Source organism: Orycteropus afer, unplaced genomic scaffold (assembly GCF_000298275.1).
Source record: "Orycteropus afer afer isolate SDZICR_OR568_19922 unplaced genomic scaffold, OryAfe1.0 scaffold00041, whole genome shotgun sequence".
Classification (NCBI taxonomy): domain Eukaryota; kingdom Metazoa; phylum Chordata; class Mammalia; order Tubulidentata; family Orycteropodidae; genus Orycteropus; species Orycteropus afer.
In genome coordinates this window covers 7,381,044-7,388,371 of record NW_006921628.1, presented here as the reverse complement: position 1 = coordinate 7,388,371, position 7,328 = coordinate 7,381,044, and positions in this window count along the sequence as shown.

Genomic DNA, 7,328 nt, shown 5'->3' with positions numbered 1-7,328 from the left:
AGGGACCATTCCCTGGAGAAGGATGTCATGCTTGGTAGGGTGGAGGGTCGACGAAAGAGGGGGAGGCCTTCAAGGAGATGGATTGATACGGTGGCTGCGGGGATGGGCTCAAGTATAGCAGGGATTGTGGGGCTGGCGCGGGATCGGGCAGTGTGTTCGTTCTGCTGTGCATGGGGACGCTATGAGTCAGAAACGACTCAACGGCACTTAACAACAGTAGATTAAGTGTTGATTGTATTTAAATCACCACTATGATGACGATGTCGTTAGGTGCTGTCTAGTCATCTTTGACTCATAGTGACCCTGTGTACAGCAGAATGAAACACCGCCCATTCCCACACCAGCTCCATGATTCTTGCTATACTTGAGCCCACCACTGCAGCCACTGTGTCCATCTATTTCACTGAGGGCCTTCGCCTTTTTCGTTGACCATCCACCTTACCAAGCATGACATCCTTCTCCAGGGAATGGTCCCTTTTGACAACATGACCAAAGTAGGTGAAAGGAAGTCTAGCTGTTCTCACTTCCAAGGAGCATTCTGACTGCACTTCCTCCAGGACAGGTTTGTTAGTACTTTCAGCATTCTTCACCAGCACCACAATTCCAAAGCATCAGTTCTTGTTCGGTCTTCCTTAATTCATTATCCAGCTCTCACATGCATATGAGGTGACTGAAAATATGGTGTACTTTAGTCCTCAAGGAGACATCTTTGCTCTTTAGCATTTGAAAGAGGTCCTTTGCAGCTGATTTGTCCAGTGCCGTCTGATGTCCTGATTGCTGCTTCCATTGGTGTTGATTGTAGAATCAAGCAGTGTAAAGTCGGACAGTTTCAATCTTTTCTTCATTTATTGTGATGCTGGTTATAGGTTCAGTTGAGGATTTTTGTTTTCTTTATATTGAGACGTAATCCATACTGCAGATTGTATTCTTCAGTCTTCATCAGTAAGTGCTTCAAGTCATCCTCACTTTCAGCAAGCAAGGTTGTGTTATCAGCATATCGCAGGTGGTTAATGATTCTTCCTCCAATCCTGATGCCATGTTCTTTTCCATATAGTCCTGCTTCTTGGATTACTTGCTCAGCACATAGATTGAATAAGTATGGTGAAAGGATACAATCCTGACGTGCACCCTTCTTGATTTTAAACCATGGAGTGTCTCTTTGTTCTGTTTGAATGACAGCTTCCTGGTCATTGAACAGGTTCCTCATGAGTGTCCTGGAATTCCCATCCTTGTCAGTGTTATCCACAGCTTGTTATGATCCACATAATCAAATGCTTTTGCATAGGCAATAAAACACAAGTAAACATCTTTCTGGTATTGCTTTCTTTGAGCCAAGATCCATCTGGCATCAGCAATGACATCCCTGGTTCCACATCTTCTGAATCCAGCTTGCATTTCTGGAAGTTCTCGGTCACTATACTGTTGCAACTGTTTTTTAATTATTTTCAGTAAGATTTTACTTTCATGCGATGTTGATGCTGTTTGATAATTTCCATATTCTGTGGGATCACCTTTCTTTGGAATGGATACAAATACAGATCTCTTCCAGTCAGCTGGCTAGGTAGCTGTCTTCCAATGGAAATCTTTTGGTATAACCAAGTGAGTGCCTCTGGTGGGGTATCCATTTGTTTAAACATCTCATTGGGTATTCTGTCAATTCCTGGAGCCTTGTTCTTTGCAAATTCCTTCATTGTAACTTTGACTTCTTTAAGAACCATTGGTTCTTCAACATATGCTATCTCCTGAAATGGACCACTTGTTTTTGGTACAGTGACTCTGGGTATCCCTTCCATCTTTGATGCTTCCTGCATCGTTCGATATTTTGCCCATAGAATCCTTCAGTATTACAACTCGAGGCTTAAATTTTTTCCTTAGTTCTTTCAGCTTGAGAAATGCTGAGTGTGTCCTTCCCTTTTGGTTTTCTAACTGCAGGTCTTTGCACATGTCTGCTTGAGCTGCTCTTTGAAATCTTCTGTTCAGCTCTTTTATCTTGTCACTTCTTCCATTTGCTTTAGTTACTCTCCATCAAGGGCAAGTTTCAGAGTCTCTTCTGACAACCATTTTGGTCTTGTCTTTTTAATGACCTCTTTTTTTTTTTCCCCATGGATGATGTTCTTGATGTCATCCCACAATTCTTCTGGTTTTCGATCATTGGTGTTCAATGCATCAATTCGATTCCTTAGATGGTCTCTAAATTCAGGAGGGGTATATTCAAGGTCCTGTTTTGGCTCTCATAGACTTGTTTTAATTGTCTTCAACTTCAAGTTGAACTTGGATATGAGCAGTTGATGGTCTTTTGCACAGTCAGCTCCTGGTCTTGTTTTAGCTGAAGATACTGAGCTTTTCCATCACCTTTTACCACAGATGCAGTCAGTCTGATTCCTGTTTATTCTATCTGGCAAAGTCCACGTGTATAGCCGCCATTTTTGTTGTTCTTTGCAATGAGGAAGTCATTGGTCTTGAAAACTTCTGTCATGAGATTGCCAGTGTTATTTCTGTCATCAAGGCCAAGTTTTCCAACTACCAGTGATTCTTCCTTGTTTCCAACTTTTGCATTCCAGTCACCCGTGATAATTAACACATCTTGATTGCAATTTTAGTAAATTTTAGACTGCAGAAGGGGATAAAAATCTTGCATTTCCTCATCTTTGGCTTTGGTGATTGGTGCATAAATTTGAATAATAGTAATGGTCTTCCTTGTAGGAGTATGGGTATTATCACTGACAGCATTGTACTTCAGGACAGATCTTGAAACACCCTTTGTGACAATGTATGCCACACTATTCCTCTTCAAATTGTCATTCCTGGCATAGTAGATCATATGGTTGTCTGATTCAGAATGGCCAAAACCAGTCCATTTCAGCTCACTGATGCCTAGGATATAGATGTTTATGCACTCCATTTCATTTTTGACAACTTCCAACTTTCCTAGATTCATACTTTGTACAATTCATGTTCCAATTATTAGTGGATGTTTGCAGCTGTTGCACCTCAATTTGAGTTGTGCCACAACAGCAAATGGAGGTCTCAAAAGCTTTACCTTATCCATATCAGTAAGGTTGGTCGTACTCTAATGATGCAGCTCTTTCCTAATCATATATTGAAACCCGCCTGACCTAAGGGGCTTGTCCTCCTGCATTGTGTTGGACAGTGTTTCCAGGCTATTCATAACATTGCTCAGTAGTGTATCACACAGTGTTTCTCTTATTCATAAGGTTTTCCCTGGCCACTTCTTCAAGAAGTGGATGGCCTCTTCCTTCTTCCTAGTCTGTCTCAGTCTAAGCTGCTTTGAAACCTGTGCATCATGTGCAACCCTGAAACACCAATGGCACAGCTTCAAGCCTCACAGCAATGCCCAAACCACCACAGTAGGACAAACAGAAGTTGTCTCCCTTAGCTGTTTGAAACCTCTCTGCACTCCCCTTACCTGGATTCTACCTGGATCCTGGCTCTTTGTCCCAGTGTTCCCTCCTTTTCCTGCCTCTGAGGTGGGTCCTGTCTCCCTCTTCTTACCTGGATCTTGTGGCTTTTTTTGTCACCACTATATTAGTTTTAAAAGGAAAGCCAACTAAGTTGAAGATAACTTTTTTTTTTTTTTGGCATTCATGTAGTCATATTTGTAACTGAACTAGATCCTTAAGACCACTCTTGGAAATGACTACCTTAAGAAACAAATTGCCTCATTTTCACCAAATGGTTTTAAAAAGATTTATTTGCAAGACTGCTTAGTCTCTGTAAGAAAGCGTTAAGTGGCAGTGTGGAAGATGCTTTTCATCCCTTGAAATCCCTTTTTTTTTTAGTATTACTAGTAGTAGTATTTTTAAAGAAAACAACTTGGAAATTACAGTGATTAAAGTGTTTGGGGAAAAATTACACATTGAGAGATAACCCCTGGAATGTTTTTGAAAATCCTTTGCAAGCAATGCAAACATTGTAAAATCACTGCCACTGTCCTGATTTACTGAAATGTTCCATTATTACTTTATGAAATACTTGAAACTGTCAAGATCCAAAGCATAGTGTTGGTCAGTCAAACAATATAGTTATATAGTACCTCTAAAGGCAACAAAATGCTACACTGCCATTGAGTTGGATCCAACTCATAGTGATCCTTCCTTGGGTTTCCGAGGTGGTATCACTCTGGAAGCAGATTGCCCAGCCTTCCTTCCGAGGAGTGGCTGGTGGGTTTGAACCGCCAGCCTTCTGGTTAGTAGTCACATGCCTTAGGCACTATGCCACCAGAGCTCCCTATAGTACCCCTAGATTAAGAAATAGTCTGTCAGATATGTCAACAGTGAAACTCAAGAGGAATTGTGATTCCATTAAAGACTCACCGGCAACATCATAGTTGCGGATAAACCATTACCTGTTTTCTTTTCCTCTGTTTAGTAAGTTTTTAAGTCCAGTACTATTACTCATTGTCTTTTATCTAGTATATCATTTAGCTGCTTTTTTGGTGGTGTATTAGTGTCTTGATATTTTGATACATATGTCGTCTTGGTATTTGATACAAATCAATTACCATTGATTTTTTTTTTGTCCCTTTCACCTTTTCGTGCCCTCTATTGCAAATAAGACTTAACTGTATTTTAACTTGCCAGAGTATTAGAGTCTCATTTACTGAAACTTCCATTTTACTTCAAAATAGATACAGAATTACCCAATACTTATAGTAATTACTTTTAGATCACTTGCTGCAATGAAGCACTGTTAAATGTGGCCTTTTTTGGTCAAGGAGGTTTGAAAGCCTTCTGACTTGAAATTGGTATTGTGCTTATTCCTGATGACATGCTGTATGTTTCAGTTACATAAATATTATCATGACTGTGTGATAGGAGCAAATGATTGGTCCATCTACTAGTACATTATCAGATCCAGTAGTGGGAAAATTAATGAAGCAGTTGTAGTGTTTGATTTTTCAGAAGGCTAAACATGGCATTGGGATTGGATGAAGATTCATTAATAGCCTGTGATAAGCATATGACACAACCTTGCTTGCTGAAAGTGAAGAGGACTTGAAACACTGATGAAGATCAAAAAGTACAGCTTTCAGAACGGATTACACCTCAACATAAAGACAACAAATCCTCACAAGTGGACCAATAACAGCACCATGATAAATGGAGAATATATTGATATTGTGGGTGATTTTATTTTATGTAGCTCCACAATCACCATCCATGGAAGCAGCAGTCAAAAAATCAAATGATGTATTATTGCATTGGGCAAATCTGCTGAAGACCTCTTGAAAGTGTTGGGGGGAAAAAAAAGATGTTACTTTGAGCAGCACTAAGGTGTGCTTGAGGCATGCCATGCTATTTTCATCCATCTCATGCATGCAAAAGATGGACATTAAATAAGGAAGAGCAAAGAATCACTGATCCATTTGAATTACAATGTTGGCAAAGAATATTTATTATGTACTGCTAGAACAAACAAATCTGTTTTGGAGGAAGTACAGTCAGAATGCTCCTTAGAAGTGAGGATGGTGAGACATCACTTCACATACTTTGGACATGTCAGAAGGGACTAGTCCATGGAGAGAGGAAGACCTTTAATGAGATGGATTGATTGAATGGCTGCAACAGTGGGCTTAAACATAAGAAGCATAGGACTGGGCAGGGTTTCGTTCTGTTGTACATAGACTTGATATGCTTTGGAACTGACTTGACAATACCTAACAACAACTTGAATTTGCCACTCTGGAAGTTTACATTGCCACTTTTGTTTCTGTATTATTTTAGACAAACATCTTTTGGTCTTAACAGTGATTTCCACAAATCATATAAAAAGTTTAAGTGGTGATATTCTAGGAACAGAGAGCTCTGGTAGCGTAGTGCTTAAGGCACTTATGACACTTGACTGCTAACCAGAAGGCTGGTGGTTTAAACCCACCGGCCACTCCTCAGAAGGAAGATGGGGCGATCTAGTTCCATAGTGATACTGCCTCGGAAACCCAAGGAGGGGTCACTATGAGTCGGGTCTGACTCGACGGCACATAACAACAACAACATTCTAGTAACAAAAGTTTTTCTGTGAGAAACTAATGACAAAAGCAATAATCACCCCTTCTGAAGCTGAAGGGACTCAGCCAAAGAATAATTAAAGCAGGTGTCCTAGTGGATGCCTGCTAGGTCATTTATATACTAAAGGAGAATCAAGTCAGATTCCTTCCTGACCTTGTCTGATTTCTGCACTGTTCTCATGGTATGCTGTCATACCATTGTTGGTATTGTGGGTCCTTGCCCTGCTGTCTGCAGGCAGGGAGTCATCTCCTAGGGACTGGCCATTACTTTGGTTGTAGTGGTTTTCTTACTTTGGGTGGAGCATCATACAACTAATGAAGTATACTGAGCAAGGCTTGCCTACTAGATGGCTCTAAAGAAGTGAAGTATGATGATTTTTAAAAGGAGGTAAGAGTACTGTGCAACCCTAAAGAATAATGTAGAATCTGCAAAACATCACATAACGTGAATGAACTTGGATAACTTAGTCCGTTATTGTAAAAGTCAAGGAACAGTTTATATATGGAAGGAAATTTTCTTTGTTAGTTACCAGGGGTGGGAGGGTAGGGTAGGGAACACTGTTAAAATAGGTAGAGATAAGTATTGATTTGGGTGAAGAGAAGGGCAATGTACCAAATGTGAGTGACCGACATGGTGGCACTGAGGAAGAGGAAGACAGAGGTACATGGAAGTGCAGACAACAAAGATGAACCCTTTTGCACATACAGTACTGCCTTGTCAGTGAAGGCAAACATGGGTGTATGGGTGGATAGATAGGTGGACAGGCTGAACTATTAGGTATGTTTATGCAGCAGGGAGTGTACCCAAGACCATGTATAGGGTTGGCAGAAAATGGTTCTACAAGTGTATTTGTATGTTTTGTAAGAATTCCCAGGGGTATTGTAGACCTGACAAGGAACAAGGTTGTAGTACTTCTTGGCCACAGCCAGCTACTCAGAGGGACTGAGTAGTTGAACCTGTGGGCTCAGGACCATAGTCGCAGGGGACATCAAGCTCAATTGGCATAACATACTACACAAAACATTTTCCCACCTCCTACTTTGGCGACTAGCAACTGGGATCTTAAAAGCTTGCAAGCAGCCATCTAGATGTAATGATGGGTCTCGTCCAGAGCAAAGAAGAATGAAGAAAACCAAAGATTCATGGAAACAATTAGTCCTCGTGACTGGTACACCATGTGATCCCCAGTGTATACGACAGACCAGAAGAACTAGATGGTGCCCAGCTACCACTGTCAACCACTCGGAGGGGGATCTATGTAGGAGATCCTGGATAGAGAGGGAGAACAATGTGGAACAAAAC